Raw genomic sequence first — 17,381 nt, 5'->3', positions numbered from 1 at the left:
TGTTTTTTTTTTAAATTACATAGAGGGTAGAAGGAGGGAGGAAAACTGTCATTACTGACATCTGACAGTAACTGTGTATATAAAAAAAATCTTAAAGAATATACTGGCAAATTATTATAATATTTTTTAATTCTTTCATTTTTATTATAATAATTTGCCAGTATATTCTTTAAGATTTTTTATATACACAATTACTATCAGATGTCAATAATGACAATTTTCCTCCCTCTTTCTCCCCTCTATGTAATTTATGTGTAATATTTATATGTAATTTATGTATAAATATTTATATACATACCATACACACACACATATATTGTTTTGTTTTACTTTGTATTCTTATTCTGCTGCTCACCAGGACTTGTGCTATAATGTTCAGTAGAGGTTTTACAATTTTTACCTTTTCCCCTTTTATTTATTTTCTTAAAGATTTATTTATTTATTTATTTATTTATTTATTTATACATACATACATATATACATACATACATATGAGCACTGGGTACAGTCAGAAGCGTGGGAGGGTGAGAGAATTCACCAGAGCCAGAGCAGGGAGCAGAGCAGGCAGGGATTGAACCGGCGCTGCAGAGGCTGTGGGCAGCTTCGCAACCCAGCGCTCAACCGCTGTGCCACTGGGGAGGCTCCCTTTTATTTTTTTTAAGATTTATTTATTTATGCATACAAGAACTGGGATGTAGGCCAAAGGTATGGGGGTGCGAGGATTCACCAGAGACAGAGTAGGGAGCAGAACAGGCAGATCTACTGAAATACACTGCTGAGGGAAGCAGCGGGCGAGTCAGGAGAGGTCTGCCATGCCATGTGGGTAAGCTCCCTGGCCAGCTGGGGATCGAACTCATGCTGCAGAGGCTGTGGATAGCTTTACAGTGCTGTGCTTAACCCCTGCACCACCAGGGAGGCCCTTTCTCTTTTTTATTGAGGTAATAGTTTACATTGCTGTTGGTATTTTGGAAGTATAGAGTCCTCCCTTGTAGGTATAATTACCGCAGTGCTTCCATCACTAAAGCACTCATAGTCTATTACCATAGTCCATTGTGCTGTCTCCCTATTTTGTTCTCATCCCCCAGATGCCTCAGTTCTATAGACAGCGTTTAAGTGTTAGTTTTTAAGATTGTCTTGATTTGACCATTTGTTTGATTTCTTTATATTCCACATATAAGTGACATTGTCTGATATTTATCTTTCTTCTGACGTATTTCACTTAGCATAATCCCTTCCAGCTCCATCCCTGTTGTCACAATTGGCATGAGTTTATTGTTTTAATTGCTACATATTTCATTGTGTATATATAGCACATCTTAATCCACTCATCTGTTTGGCACACTTAGGTTCCATAGCTTGGCTGTTGTAAAAGTGCTGCAATAAACTTAGGAGTGCAAGTTTCCTTTTGAATTAGTGTTTTATTATTCTTTGGGCAGACACCTAGGAATGGAATTGCTAGACCTTATGGCAGATCCATTTTTAATCTTTTGAGAAAGCTCCATAATATTTTCCATAGGGGCTCGGCCAGTCTGCATTCAACCCAGCAGTGTAAGCAGGTTGCTTTTTCTCCACCTCTTCATCAGCATTGGTTATTTCTGGTCTTTTTTGATATGGGCCCTTCTCACAAGAGTTTTCTCCCACTCTCAAAGGGAAAGCTTTCAATGTTTTTCTCTCAGAATTTTATTTTCTTTTTAGTTTTTTGCTAAACACTCTATTTGGTAAGGAGGTAATTTAGAAGGTAATTTTTAGAAGGCAATTTTTGGTTAATATGATGAATGCCATTCATGAATTCTTTGCCTCATATAAGCATTTGAAAGTATAAAATATCCTTTAGAAGTGCTTATGCTGTAAAAGACACTAACAGTGTAACACTTTGGGTCTCCCCTTTCTTGTGGAAGCTCCATTCTGGCATCCACAAGCAAGTTTATTAACACTTTGTAGGGTTCAACCCATGTCTTGAACTATCCCAAGTGTTTACTTCTGTACTTTTCTCACTTTTTTTGGCCTTAGAGTATTTCTTAGTATCTTACTAGCTCATCAAGCATTTAAAAAATATTTTTAAATATTTTAAAATATTTAACAGCCCAATTTCCAACAGCCTGTTTCATCAGGGTATCTATCATATATATTGTTCAAAACAAAAGTCTAATATATTATTTATTTAAAAAAACTGAAATAAATATGAAAAACTATCAGCTTGTATTAAATCTGAGTAACACATGCATTGGTGATATACTTTCCTATAATTAAAAAAAAATTTTTTAGTAATAAAGAAACCTATTATTTTGTGTGTTTTGAAGATGTTTCTATTTTGCTTACCAGGGAAGGCATTTAGTACAAATTAAAGCCGTGACTTTTTTTTACCTTTAAATTGCTCCCATTTCCCTTCAGTGTCAAAGTCATTTTCCTTATGGCACTTCTGAGAGGAATGTTTCACCCTTTTCTTCACATATTTGGTGTTAGGAGACCCCAGAGTGATGAGCAGAAGCTTAAGGGCATTTCTAATAGGATCATGTATAAAGAGTGGTGGGTATTACATCTTCATAATAACTTTGCCCCATTTAAAATTTTTTTTTCTGAATGTCACCTGCCCCTTTACCTCTGTTTTAGGGAGTTTTTCTCTAAAACTTTAAACCGATATGACTAACTCTAATCACAAGCAAAAGAGCCAGATTCATAAGTTATGTAGGATTTATAGCTAAAATGACCACATCTGCCCTAAACTGGATTTCAATTATGAATGCAACTTTCCACCCTTTATTCTCTTCCAAATACACATTGAAGGCATTACATTGTCCAGGGCAGGACTATATTACTACATTTGGTGTGAGCAGGACATGCTCAGAAAGGAGTCCATCTATTGGGCGACTTACTGTGGGGAAAGAGACCCACATCATGAGTTTTTAGGGCAACGTTGATCACTCATTAAATTGTCAAAAGTCCTCCCAGCAAAAGTAAGACCAAAATAGTTATACATGTAATCCTACATATTTCACAAAGATGTTTTGGGGTTAGAATTGCAACCTTTTAGAATAAACATGAAGGGCCTCCCCTGGTGGTGCAGCGGTTGAGCATTGGGCTGCGAAGCTGCCTGCAGCCTCTGCAGCGCTGGTTCGATCCCTGGCCGCCGGCAAGGGTCCCACATGACGCGTAGACCACTCCTGCTGCGCCCACTGCTCCCCTCAGCAGTGTATTTCGTTGGTCTGTTTGTTCTGTTCCCCACTCTGGCTTTGGTGAATTCTCTCACCCTCCTGTGCTTCTGACTGTACCCAGTGCTTGTATAAACAAATAAAATTTAAAAAAAAAAGAATAAACATGAAATCTGATTAAATTAAAAATGCAAACTATACTTTTATTATTACTTTTCAGATAAAATCTGTATCATCTCTATCCATACCTGTATCTATTATCTACCTGTTGAAAACATAGATGGATACTCTGTTTTCTAACTATATATACTGAACTGAAAGTTTTTTCCTTTAGAAATTTCTAGAACCATTAATATGATTCTTTTTCTAATACTACTGTAATGTAGGATTATATACAGGCAGGACCTCTGACATTTTAAAGAAGCATATGTAAAAGAATTTAGGTACAACTGTTTTCAATATCCTATATAATTTGAATATTATATATTTAAAAAATCAGTAGATCATAGGTTAACTTTTTTCAACTACATATTCAATTTTTTAAAATATTGGTCAATAAAAAAGTAGTAACAAGACTAAAGGATAACGTAATTAGACAGAACATGGCATCAAATGTTGGGCAATAGGAAATATTTTCCAATTTACATTCATGTAATAAAAAGTTTCAATTGGGCTTTTTAGTGTCCTAGGAAATATAAAAACTATTTCTGATTTTTTAATGCATTTTTATCTTTTGGTCTTTTATTATGTTCCATAAAATTTATTCACTTCCTTGCCATTATAATTTTTTTCAAAGCATGTCCCAGATAAAGTGCAGTCTGCCTTTATGTGCGATATTAAAAAAGCAGAGCTCAGGATGATGCATATGTGACTTATGTTTAATTGCATTGTTTTATGACAGGCTTAAGAAAGCAGGAGAGGATAAGTGCTATAAAAATGGAATATGCATTATTATTTTTGATGGAGTACACATAAATATTGGATCATCAAATATACATAAAAATAAATGAGATAGTCTTAGAATATGTATGTAACTTCAAAAATACATTTTTTTTTATATTTCAAATACAGCATTTTAACACCAGTAATTTTAGGTATTGGATATTTCCATCTATGTATATGGATTTTCCTTGAACTTCTCAACAGGAATCTAAACAAAGAAGGTGGGAAATAATAATTGGCACTTAAACAACTCTGGTCTGTATTTTATTGAAAAACTGTGATGCGTACTTTGATATTACATTTCTCCTTGGAAATACAGAATTAATTCTATGTCAATATGTCTTTTCAAGGGTTTTTTTTTTTTTAAACTGAACTTCTCTTAATTCTGTAACTTCTGTTTCCTTTTCTTCTTCAATCTCTTCTTATTCAACTATTCCACAGAATTTTCTTTTCTTTTTGCTTTAAAATATGCATATATATACATACATAGATATATGTATATCTGTGCATAGATATATGCATGCATAGATATACATGCATAGACTGTGTATATATGTGTATATACATACGTACACACATACATACATATACACACATTCTTAGACATTTAATTGGCAAGGACAAATGATTCAGTGAAATTCCTTAATGGTCAGAATATCAAATTAAATTTACCTTCCAGCTACTAATCATTTAGATTTACTCAACTCCCATTACAACAAAGAAATTAAAAGCTGTATTGATGTAACAGATTGAGTCATTGCTAGAATTTGAAAACTGAGCAACACAATAAATGAAATCAACATTCTTAATCAAAACTTTGCCTCATTTTTAGGAATTTGTAGAGAAAGATTTTATTTTTCTTTAGTAATCTGTTAAATTGTGCTTAAATATAATATTCTTCACTAAAATAATGGACTTCAAAAAACTTAAAAAAAATTCTCGAGTAGTAAGGTAAATACTCAAAGATACATTTAAATGATAGCAAAATTAAAATAAAAATAGCCTTTTTTACTATTAGGGAATTTGTTAAAATTCACAGAATTGCACATAGTATGGACTTCTGATACTAAGTAATTAGTTTGAACTTCTGTTTGACTCTTAACTGTAGAATATGGAACTCAGGCTTAGAAGTTGAATCTTCAGTGTCCTTCCTTTTTAATATCCCATATCAATAATAAATGCTATTATGCTAATAGAACTAACTAGAACTGTTATCTTGGGAATACAGGGAGAGTACTCAAAACTATTGATTATATTTAATAACAAAATAATGCACATTGTTTAGATTACTTCACAGCATGCATTTTAAAAATTGTTTAGGCTTAGAGTAAGTAGTTACATAAAACAAGTTCAAAGTGGTCTCTGGATTGCTTCTTCCAGGAAGGAAAAGAGAAACAACCATGAGATAAAATCTCACAGATCAGTGGAAAGGAATAAACGTATACTAGTATCTTTTAGTGGGATTTATTAACCCATTTCCTTTATTTTCACAAAAACTTCTAAAGGATATCATTCTTTCTAAATCTGTGGTCAGTTATTTTAAGACTAGTTTTAATCTAAGGGGTAATAAAACTTATAATCCAACTAATTGGTGAAAAATAAAACTTCAAATTTAACATTTTAATACTGCCTCCTTTATTAAAGATAGTTTTTATATTAACAATTCTTGAAAATTCTATTAATTATAGGAACATTTATGATTTTGGAAAGTTCTTATCTCTCTTTGCTTTTGTATTCCATTTCCAAGCTTTCTATATTCCTTCTACAACTTGATAGAATAGAATAATACTTGTTTGCACTTAGGGTTGAGATGTTTTTTAAATTAATATTTTTGTGATGGTGACATCCCCTTTTATTCCTTCCTCACCTCCTTTCCTGACACTTCCCTTTTATGAAAAATGTTGACATAAATTCAGTCAATTAAAATAGCACTCCAGTCTTGATGGACTTATTAAGCAGAAGCAGAAAAATAATGTACTATTGTAGATGTTGGCTAACCCTTGAGAGTGTTCCAGTTAAGGTTAGAGTTTATCCCTGAGTGTATTACTAATCATTGTGGCCTTCTTTTTATTAGTTGTGCCGTTCCCCTACAGCCTACTGACATTCAATAGGATATGCCTATGCCAGAGAGTATAAATTCCATAGACAAAGTAAGAGTGGAGAAACAGCTAGGGAAGGCATAGGAAATGTGTTTTATAATGTATCAGCAGGCAAATGTTATCACCCCTCCCTCCCACTTAAATATTAAAAATAATATAAACAAAACATTTGCTTTGTTAAAAACATTGTTTTTAACATTAGCTGCAGGCAGTCATTAGCTGCATCTCTTTTTCTTGAATTTTATCTAATTCTCTTCACATACATGATTTTACTTGGAAGTGCTTTTCAGTGTACATAGCAGGAATTTTTTTCCCCTACAAAATTCAGCTAAAAAATATTTAGCAAAGGTATAAGGTTAAACAAAATAGGATTTTGAGTTGGTGAAGGTGAGTATTACATGTGAGATTATGGTTTTAAGGAATACTGTTTTTTTTTTTTTATCTTACTCTTATTAGTACCTCTGTATTTGCCTCATCAAATTTCTCTTTATATTCCTTCATATTATTTAAACCTGTGAATTGTCCTTTCCTAATGTCATCTAAGTGTTCTCTTTTTTTATGACCAAGACTCAATTTGTACTGACTGAAGGACTATCATACTTTTAGGAGTATCTTTTCTGTTCCATTAATTCACTGATACCCTTGAGGAAGTTATTTAACCTCATTGGAATCTAGTTTCCTAATTGAACTATGGCCCAGCTCTCTAAGGTTTTATGATTTAATGATTTTGAGTTTGTATTCTTTTTCGTTCCAACTTCGTTATCCACAAATCCCATTCTCTTCAGCCTCTCCATTTCTCAAGTCCAGGTGTTCAATTGTGGAGGTAAAATAGAAGAATCATTTCAAAAGCCTGGAGGAAGCAACTTAGATAATAATTCTTGAAAGAACAGTTTTAATAGAGAAGTTTTAAAGTCTTGTCCTGAACTTCTCGCCCTTTTCTTGCTTCTCGCAGCTTTTGTGCCTTTTTCATGTATAACTTCATTCAGAAAACATTGTTAAGCGCCCTCCAAAGTTAAGGTATTTCCAATCTCCTTGGATCCAGACACAAACCAGAAATAGAGTAAGGAATATCATTATGGAGGAGTCACTGGCAAAAAATTGACATCTCTAACAGAGCAATGCACAAACTTATGGACACACTAAGGAGACACAGAAAGACTGGAATATCAACAGTGTGGAGAAACCATTCTTCAATCATTCTTGTCCTCCTTTTATGTTTTCTCACCCTATTCATATTCTTAGTTCTTCCTTGTAGCCCAGTGCTTCAGAGTGGGATCTGGAGACATACTTCGGAATGGAATGTCATTTCCTTTTTCTGATTATTTTGGGCCTTGGGAAGTCTTCAAGCCTCTTTGTCAATTTCTTCATCCTAAAATGGGGATAACAATTACAGTGCCAAGACACTGAAATTATGAAGGCTAAGGGAGACAATTTTCATATACTATTTAATATAGTGCTTGACATGAAGTAAGCCTTCAATAAAATAACTTATAATTATGTCTGTTTTTCCATCTGTTTGAAGAGCACATTGGTTCAATTTGTAATTCTTGAGATGTTTCTAGGCAGAATACTCTTCTCTCAAACCAGGTTTTGACTATTCATAATATCAATGACCATATATTTTTTTAAATTACACTTTCAAATCCTAGGATAATTTGACACAAATATCAGATGAAAGAAAAAAAGATTGTCAAAAGTAGCAATAACAATATCTACTACTTGTCAATAAACAATATAGAAAAAGCAATAATGTGTCTCATTAACTAAAACTAAGACATCATTACATCACTTCTGTATCTCTTGAGACTGGCTCTATCCTAGAACCAACCCAGATAAAAGATCTGCAACTATCAGAAAAATGCGTAAATGCCATCCAACAGTTATTTTTGCCTACGTGTTTTAGGGAGTTAATTGGATTATTTTTAAAAGCACAAGTGTCATATGTGGGTCTTTTTTGTGGGGTCTTTCTCAAGGAGTGGTGATTAGCAATAAAATGCCCAGAAAGTGGTGAGAGGGAAAGCTTCGCATTTTACTTAATTTGCTGCTATTTTATTGTCACAGTATTTAGCCATCTTGTACTACTTTCATAATTAAAATATGGTTTGAAAAACATTCTACCATTTTCAACAAAATATATTTTCTTCTTTGTTATAGCATTTTATATGATTTTTTGTATTTTATATGATTTTATAAGATTTTGCTTATGTTGTATTCTGTGTCTTGAAACTTTTTTTTTTATTTGCGATGACATTGGTTTACAACACTGTATATATGGTAGCAAGGCATAGCACACCACACCCACCACCAAGACCTCAACCACAGTCCATGGGTATCAACCATAGTCCATGAGCCTTGTCCTTTTGCTCTACTCTGCCATTCCCCTTCTGGTGTCCCCAATTTTATAATCATTTCTAGGGATCCTTTTGGCTTGGTTTTTCATCAGTATTTATACCCTTAAGAAATTGCATATATGACAAGGTGGAATTCTTGACTTATCCAGTATGGCAATATAATTTATGGGCTAATGGAGGATAATGATACCTGTCTCTTAGAAATGCTTTATCAGGGCTTCTTTCAGAAATTGTTTCTTGCCTCACCTCCAATTAAGCCTCCAAATTAATGGGTTTGAGCATTTTCAAACCATTCTACAAAAAATAAAAAAAAAAAAAGCAAAAAACAGAATTAAAGAGTTAGAGAACTGTAATTTTTCCCAGTAAGGAATATCCAAATGCATTTGTAATTTTCATCCTTAGTTACCTGGGGCCTGTGAACACCATTCTTTCACTGTTCGGCCTTTTCTACATTTCTTGCATTCTTTGGAAATTCTTCTGAGAGTGTTAGTTCTGTGAGTTTTGGTAGGATGATTACCCACAAAATAGTCATAAGAAACTGGTAAAGATATGGGTTCTGACCAAACTTAAAGCAAAATCAAAATGAGAAATGTCTGGAATAATAACTGAGTCACCTACATGGTAAGAGCAAAACTGAATATATTAGAAGGCTATAAGTCCAAGGGCAGTGACAGTCATGACTTATCCAATCATCTAAAAAGGGGTTAGCAAACTTTGTTCAGAGGCCAGATATTTTCAGCTTTGTGGCCATACAGTCTCTGTTGTAACTATTTTACTTTGTCATTGTGGCACCAAAGCAGACAGATCATATATAAAGAAATGAGTGTGGCTGTGTCCCATTGCATTTATAACAACCTGATATATAATATTTTCTGAGCAGAAGAACATGGCTCAATCATGAGTACAAGAATGTCAGGATCAGGTAGACAAGAAGTACCTTTCTACCTGAGAACATATAATGACAGCTTCCTACCCTTCACCTTTAAGAAATATTGTATATCCCTCTCTGTATTTAACCGAAGATCTATAAAAATCTACAGAAGGAGATCAGAACCTCAAGTAATCTAGATAAGATCATGATCTTCCCACCCATCCCTACACCATTGTAACACTAGTGATGCAATGGGTGGTGTAAACTCCCATTCTTTATACTAAAAACAGTTTCTCATTATCCATTAAGATTTGCAACCTATGTCTTTAGACTGGTTTCAGGGACAAACGAAATGTATTCGTAAAGAGTACTCCAGAAAGAAAAAAGTTGAACTTGGTGATTGTGCTGCTGAAACAAGCCTCTCTGACACTTAGAGACCCTCAGCTTCTGTCCTTCTGTGCAGTTCCTTTTGGAGGTATTTAATAGCCCAAGTGTTACACGCCTCCCTACTTGGTTCAAGCCTGAAAATCTGTTTTGCCAGTGTTGGACAGTTCGTTCAGCTATCATTCAGTTCTATTGTATAGCAAGTAGGAGCCAGCTGCCAATGGTAGGGTGCTGACTGTCCAGAGCAAAATGGACCTGACTACTCTGTGTTCATTGAATGTTGGTGGATGGACATTTTCTGCCAAAGAGCCTGAAGTAAAAATTTTGCAAAGAGCTTTTCCCTTTAAATGTGTGCCTTTAGGAAACATCCAGAACTTATTTTACAATTCATTTTTCATGCAGCATAGTTCTGGCTAGGTAGATCAACTGGCTTTAATGAGCATGTGGATGTTTTGTCAGAAATCTACATGTGCTTTTATTGTCCCCGCCAACTCTTTTTGCTCAAATGAACATCTTGCCTTAGTTCTCTATGGTATCTCCTGGAAACATGTCTCTTAGTAGAGAAAAAACTTACATTTTTGACCTTTTATTACTGAAAATGAACCAGTCTCTTCCTTCCCATCAATACTGAGTTGGTTGATAGATTAGATTTTGAACTAGTCTCAATTTCTTGTCACCTTATCTTTACTCTGTTCTTCCCATTTTTGTGCTCCACAAGCTTTCATAGTTCAGGGACATTTCACTGTTAGTTATCTTTACACATTTTCTGTATTACCTGGTATGTGTTAGTTACCTTCCCCCTGCCCCCAATATATGTCTATATCCAGGATTTCCTTGCCCCTTTAACAGCGATACTGAATACCAACTAAATTCTAGATAATGAAGTAGTAAGGTACAATTACTACTCATGATTTTATAATAATAATAGTAATAATAATTTCTTATGGATTAGGTGCTATTCTAAATGCTTTTGATAAATCATTTCATTCTCAATAGCATATACTGCAGTTATTAATGTCGTTCTAACTCTTACTTTAAAAGTAAGGAAATTGAGGCTCAGAAAAATTCATTTCTCCAAGGTCACTTTTACAACAACAAATAACATTATGTTTTAGGTTCTTCTAGTCCAACAGGATACTGAAGTCAAGTGTGCTTCAAACACTTTTAAGATGAAGCAGACTGTAATAAATACTAGCAAATAATTCCAGAAAGATGGTTGGAAGGATTTGGAGGGTTTAAATGGAATGGGAGGAATTGGATGAGTCTTTAAGGAGGAAGTCATATTTACACTATCTCTTGAATAGGTGGAACTCTTCTAGGTAGGTGTTAGGAGAGATTCCTAAACAAATGGTAAAGTGTAAGCAAAGTTAGAGGCAGGAACTCATATTTGAGAAAAGTGGGATTTGGTTTGCCTGCAGGTGTTTGTAACCACCCTGCAGATGGTGTATGGAGAGGTAGTGAGCTGAATGTTTTAATTCCCTGAATGTATAGAATGTATGTTGGAAATGGAGAGATTTTGAAGGATGCTGGAAAGTGTGTGTGTGTGTGTGTGTGTGTGTGTGTGTGTGTGTGTGTGTGTGTGTGTGAGACCAGTGTGTGTATTGGCAAGCCAGTTTTGGAGTCAGTGTGAAGAATACTTCATTTTCTTAATTTTGTTGTTACTCACTTTTGTTTTGTTTGTTTTTTTTTTTTTTCTTTACCTTCCATTGTGGGCACCTTGCAAGGAATCTCTTCTCATTTATGTACATTTTAACTCTTATTTATGTACATTTATTTATGTACATTTAAATATATATATATATATATTTCCCTTTTTCCTTACACACTGTTTTCTGAGGAAGCGAGGAATCCCGCTGTTATATTCCAAAATGATGTTACTAAATGTGGTGGTAGAAGTGAGAAGGGAAGAAGAGTATAGTGGAACTAGTGTCAAAAAAGAAGAATAATTTCAGTATGAATCCAAGTCTTTAATTTAGAAAGGTAAAAGAACAACTGACAAAAGTGGTCATTGGAAAAACAGCTGATATATATGGAAAAGTTATGTCACCTTCAAGATCAAAGTGCAAAAATCATGTCATTCAACATAGATGTCTTTAACCTTTCACCGTGTGCCAGATACCTAAGGATTCAACAGGAGAAGGGGTGGGGGATAAGTGTAGCTATATTGTAAATATTACAGGATAAAAATTAAAAACTACCAACAGAATGATCAATGCAAAAAACAATAAAATATAGAAAGAAGGGATGAAACTACAAATGAAAGATTGAAGATACATTATGTTGGCAGTCAGTTCTTCCTAAAAAGATGATGTTTGTAAAGATATCTGAAATTAAGTGGGAGACCTAGTCATGTGAAAAATTTTAGGGAGATAATTTTTTTAAAGGTTTATTTATTTATACAAGAACCCGGGTACAAGCCAGATGTGTGGGAGGGTGAGAGGATTCACCAGAGACAGAGCGGGGAACAGAACAGGCAGACTGACGAAATACACTGCTGAGGGGAGAAGCGGGCAAGACAGGAGAGGTCTGTCACACCATGTGGGACCCTCGCCGGCCAGCCGGCATTGAACCGATGCTGAGGACAGCTTCACAGTACACCATTCATCCGCCTGTGCCACCAGGGAGGCCAGGGAGATAATTTTTTAGACAAAGGAAAGTATAAGTGCCTTAAGGAGAGATGGAGCTTGGTTTTGTAACTAGAGAAGAAAGAGCAAGCTTGTGTAGTAAGAGATGAAAGTGGAGAAAAAAAGTGATTTTCATTTTCAGTGTGATGGGGAAATAATGAAAAGATTTGAGCAGGGAAATGTAATGCTCTGGTTTCAGTTTGCCTTGTGAAGATTTGAATGTGTGTTGGATTGTTAGAGAAAAGTCAAGAAAAAAGGGAGATTGATCCTGAAATCCGGTTGAACATGGTGGTGATTTGAAGAGGTGGATTATGAGGAGTGGTTAGATTAGAGAAGTATTTTGAAAGTGGAGCCGATAGATCTTGCTGATGGGTTTCCAGGGAAAGAGAATGTCAGGGATGGTTCCATAGTTGGGAACTTAGGTAAATGGTAGGTGCTGTTTCTTGAAAAGGGGAGGGTAAGTGGGAAAATAAAATGAAAAGGGGTGTAAAGCACAAGTTTGTATGTGATAATTATAAATACCTTATTTATCCAAGTGTGCTATTAATTTAGTAATTGAATAAGAACCTGAAGCTTGATTGCAGAGATGTGAAGATACAGTGGTGGGTTTTTTTTTTTTTTTTTTTTAAGATTTATTTATTTCTGTACAAGTACCAGGGTATAGGCCACATGCGTAGGAGGGTGAGAGCATTCACCAGAGGCAGAGCGGGGAACAGAACAAGCATACTGACAAAACACAGCAGCGGGCGAGACAGGAGAGGTCTGCTGTGCCATGTGGGATTCTCACTGGCTGGCCAGCTGGCCAGCTGGGATCAAACCCGCGCTGTAGAGGCTGCAGACAACCTCACAGCACGGTGCTCAACCGCCTGCGCCACCAGGGAGGCCCTACAGTGGTGGGTTTTGATGACTCTTAAAATGTTTCCCTGGATGCTGGACAGAAAAACATAGCACAATTTCAGTAATATTTACAACAGTGCTGTTGTAGCTTACCTGTTTAAAAAACTAGTGTTGTTACAGCGGCATCTCCATAGTAGGGGAGGTACCATGTTCCCCAACCCATTTAATAATGGGTAAAGCGGAGCTGCTGGGTAAAGGTATATAATGTGGAAGAAAGGTGGGCTCAAAGGAAAAGGAGAGAAAAGGAAGAAGAGCTCTAGTTCTTGTGACCTGACCTGTACCCATGTACTGCTGGGAAGGAGACAGGGAAGGAGAAACTTATAGAAAATACTTGAAAGAGATGTGGGTGAGAAACACATGGGGAGGCTGACAGTGGTGGCTGTTAATCTGATTTATTCTTTGATTCTGCTCCTTAGGTCCCATACTTGCCTGGCCACTTTTGCCCTTTCTCTATGGTGCCTTGCCTGAAGTTGCCTTAGATTTGTGGCAAGCTTTGGACTTCAGTGGCCCCACTTCAGGCTTTTCTATTCTTTGTGTGCACACTAATTCCATTAAAGATCTTTCACTTTACTTGTCTTTGGACCCCTTTAGAGTGTGCAAGTTTAGGGGTCCCTGGTTGCCCCTCTGTTGCACTGTCAGGTTGTCTCATTAATACTGATCTCAGATAAAAAAAATTTGCATTAGGAACACTTAGAAAACTATCTTTTTTAACTCCATAAACTACATCTAGTTGTACTTCCCTGCTATTTTCTGGTCAAGAATCCACTGAGTTCTAATGCTCTAAGATGAGCATTGGCTTGTTTATTTCAAAAGTATTTTTTGGCCACCTACATTTGTTATTTCAAGTTCAGTAGAGATTAACTGTATAACCTATAACATGCTTTCTAAAAGATTTAGTATTTTGTTGGTACAAATTACTAAATTATGATCTCCAATGACCTGTTAACAGTTAATTGCAAAGTGTTATTGGATCAAAGTTTCCTTTTCATGTATTGATAAAGGGACAAGAAAATATCCTTATTCATTACTTGTTTTTTTTAAAACAGTTTAAAAGAATTAGGAAAAGGAGACAGAAAAAGAGTCACCTGCATTGTCACAGGTGGGCAGGAGAGCTGCTGCTCCAACTTTGCCAAAAACATTTTTTTAGAAAATGAAATAATGTATCTTTAATGTATAAGGAACAATATCCATGAAATGTGTGACTGTTTCTATGGTAAACTTAAAATTTATTGAATAGATTTTTTATGATATGTCCATCTTCATAGAAAATTATCTCTTTCCCCTTTTGCAACAGCATGAAATTAATCATATTTTAGAAGGCAACTTAATTATACACCCTCTTCTGTCATGACACTTAAGGCAAATTTAATCTATAGCCAGGAAAAAAAATGAAGGACTTCTGAATTTTGTGAAATGCAGCCTTATTTCATCCATAGTCTCCTGACAATGGGGTGGATAATACCTTATTGATGATTTTGTTAGTTTAGCATTGTTTCAGAAAAATTGGGCCAGACAGAGTTAACCCAGCTGACGTGGTTTTATTCAAGAATATTGCAATGGGGGAGAGAGAGATTTGAGTGTTAGGGTAAATGAGTGCAAAACTACTGGGCTACATTATTAAGTAGTTTGATCAGCTTGATTGCCTTATCTGTGTTTGATATTTAGTGCTTATTGAAGTAGTCATAGAGATTGGGAGATTGGGGTGCTATCTTTTTTGATGACTACATTTCAAAGATGACTCCTAAAAGGGAGAAAGATCTTCCTGAGTTGTAAAGTGGCAAGAGATTGAGAGATTTGCATCTCAAAGCGGCAGAGAATGAATTGGCAGTTTCCAAAGTAAACATTTTAAGAAAAGGGAGGAAAGGGCTTATAGTCTACAGTCTAAGATTTACTCAAGATGAGGAGAATATGAAGGCCAACTTGGGCTGCGTATATTCTGTCATTAGTAAAGAACTCAAATTCAAACCCCATAGAAATATTTAATACTAGAGAAAGAACAAGAAGAGCTATTGAGGTCCATAACCTTAGCAATTTAATATATCAAAATGTGGTACTTTTCCTTAACTTTCTGAGATTGTTCAAATTCATTTGTTGGTGTTGGAATTCTTGCTGCCCACAAGCGAGAGCCTTCTGGTTTGAAGAGTTCTCTAGGTCCCAGAGACTCAAGGAAGAGAAAATTCTCTGAGATAAATGGCCTTAGGCAGTAGTTGAGCTCTGTTTCTGTAACTTTCATTTCAGAGGCTCAGCAATTCAGAGAGGCCCTCACAGAGGCAAACAATGAGATGGAGGGAAAGCAAAAAAATAGAAATTCCAAAAATTATTTGATTACTGAAGTATATTTTAATGTATTTATTGGAAGGTTTCTTGACCTCTCTTAACTTTCATTTCTGAACTTTATTTTCTTCACCTTCTGTAAACTAGGAATAATGGAATTTATTTTTTAAAATTCAAGCCATGCATATATGAAATAGACTGCTTGGTTATAGTAAAAACATTAAACTGTTATCTGTTGTTGTTATTATGTCTTGATGCTTTATGTTTGTCTTTCCACTATACTTACTTTCCATTTAAAGCAGAGTTAATCTTTCCATTTTGGCTCTTTAGTCGTCAATTAAGTACCTGTAAGTATCTGTTAATTGACTCGATGAACATGTGAGTAACACTAGTATTTCTCAGAAAGTTTTATACACTAGTGTCCCAAAACCAGGCTGTTTATCAGGATGATATATATGTTCTCAAGTGTATAAGGGGGAACTAGTTATTTCTGTTACGTAGAAAAGATTTAAAACAAAGAAAGGTAGGGCCTCCCTGGTGGCTCAAGGGGTTAATCCACAACCTATGAATCTATTCATAGCCATTGTAGCGTGAGTTCGATCCCCTACCAGGGAGCTACCCACGGGCACAGCATACCATTCCTGACTCGCCTGCTGCTCCCCTCAGCAGTTTATTTCAGTCAATCTGCCTGTTCTATTCCCTACTCTGTCTCTGATGAATCCTCTCACACCCCACACCTCTGGCCTGTACCCTAGTTCTTGATTGCATAAATAAATAAAGCTTTAAGAAAAATAAAAAATAAAACAAAGAGAGGTAGCAACTAAGGCTTGAGCATAATAAAGGTAACCTTATGTGACATGTTATTTTAGACTTTATTCTCTGGATGGAGGAGCTACAGATGGATTTTAATGGAGTCTGAAGTACATCAGGTATTCAGAAGGGTCTTGAGTCATTCCTAGGTCTCTACTTTGTGGTAGATCAAGATATAGTAACTTCTCGGAAGATGCTTTTTGGATGAGTAATAATCATTAAAATAATGAGGAGTAAGGTTATTCTATATGGGATGATTGGGAAAAATGTCTAAAAATCACCTGAAGCAAACAATTTAAAGCTATTATGCATAACTAAAATCCACTGAATTGTACACTTTAAAAGGGTGGAATTTTATGGTGTATCAACTACATCTCAAAGAAAATATTTTAAGACTTTGCCCAGGTGAGATTATGTAAGTGAAGACATAAAACTATAACTTTATCCAGGGGAACTATACTTGAGGAATAATGCAGTTTATGCTGTCTGCATTTTCCCAGTTGACTTGTTGTGTGCTACAGGGACTAGATAATTCTTCAAATGCATTAGTCACTTCAACTGGGTGCATAACCAATGGACCATAGTGACTGTGACTTTAAAGACTCAGTGAAAGAGTTTCATAAACCAACATTCAGAAGAACATGGTGTATGTTTGTATGTATGTGTGGGAATGAGTGGTGGGGAATGAGTGTGTATTTTTTTTTTCTTACAGACCAATACAAATGTTGCATAGCAAAAGACTTGCATTCTCCTAGGTAAACATGTAGATAGTAGATGCTGCTACTGCATCTGAATCTCTCAATTACATAACTCAAGTTATGTAATCTTTTTTCTTGCTGTATGTGTTCTCATAAACAACTAATTTTGTTCTGATATCCAACCCAGGATGAGAACAACTTTTCTAAACAATCCAAAATGTTGCATCAGTTGCATCAATTTTCCACGTCACTTTGTCCAAGCAGACAGATATGTACAATTTG

The 17,381-nt window shown here is 35.3% G+C and overlaps 1 protein-coding gene across 3 annotated transcripts in view; it reads left to right on the top strand.

The window, feature by feature from the left end:
- The window catches only part of PRKG1 (protein kinase cGMP-dependent 1), a 1,331,556-nt gene that overhangs the window by 1,052,999 nt on the left and 261,176 nt on the right, over window positions 1-17,381 (top strand). The window lies entirely within an intron of this gene.

Source organism: Talpa occidentalis, unplaced genomic scaffold (genome assembly GCF_014898055.3).
Source record: "Talpa occidentalis isolate TD23 unplaced genomic scaffold, MPIMG_talOcc4v2.1 talOcc4.8, whole genome shotgun sequence".
NCBI classification, from domain to species: domain Eukaryota; kingdom Metazoa; phylum Chordata; class Mammalia; order Eulipotyphla; family Talpidae; genus Talpa; species Talpa occidentalis.
The sequence above is the reverse complement of the archived record's forward strand: the minus strand, read 5'-3'. Positions and strand labels throughout refer to the sequence as shown.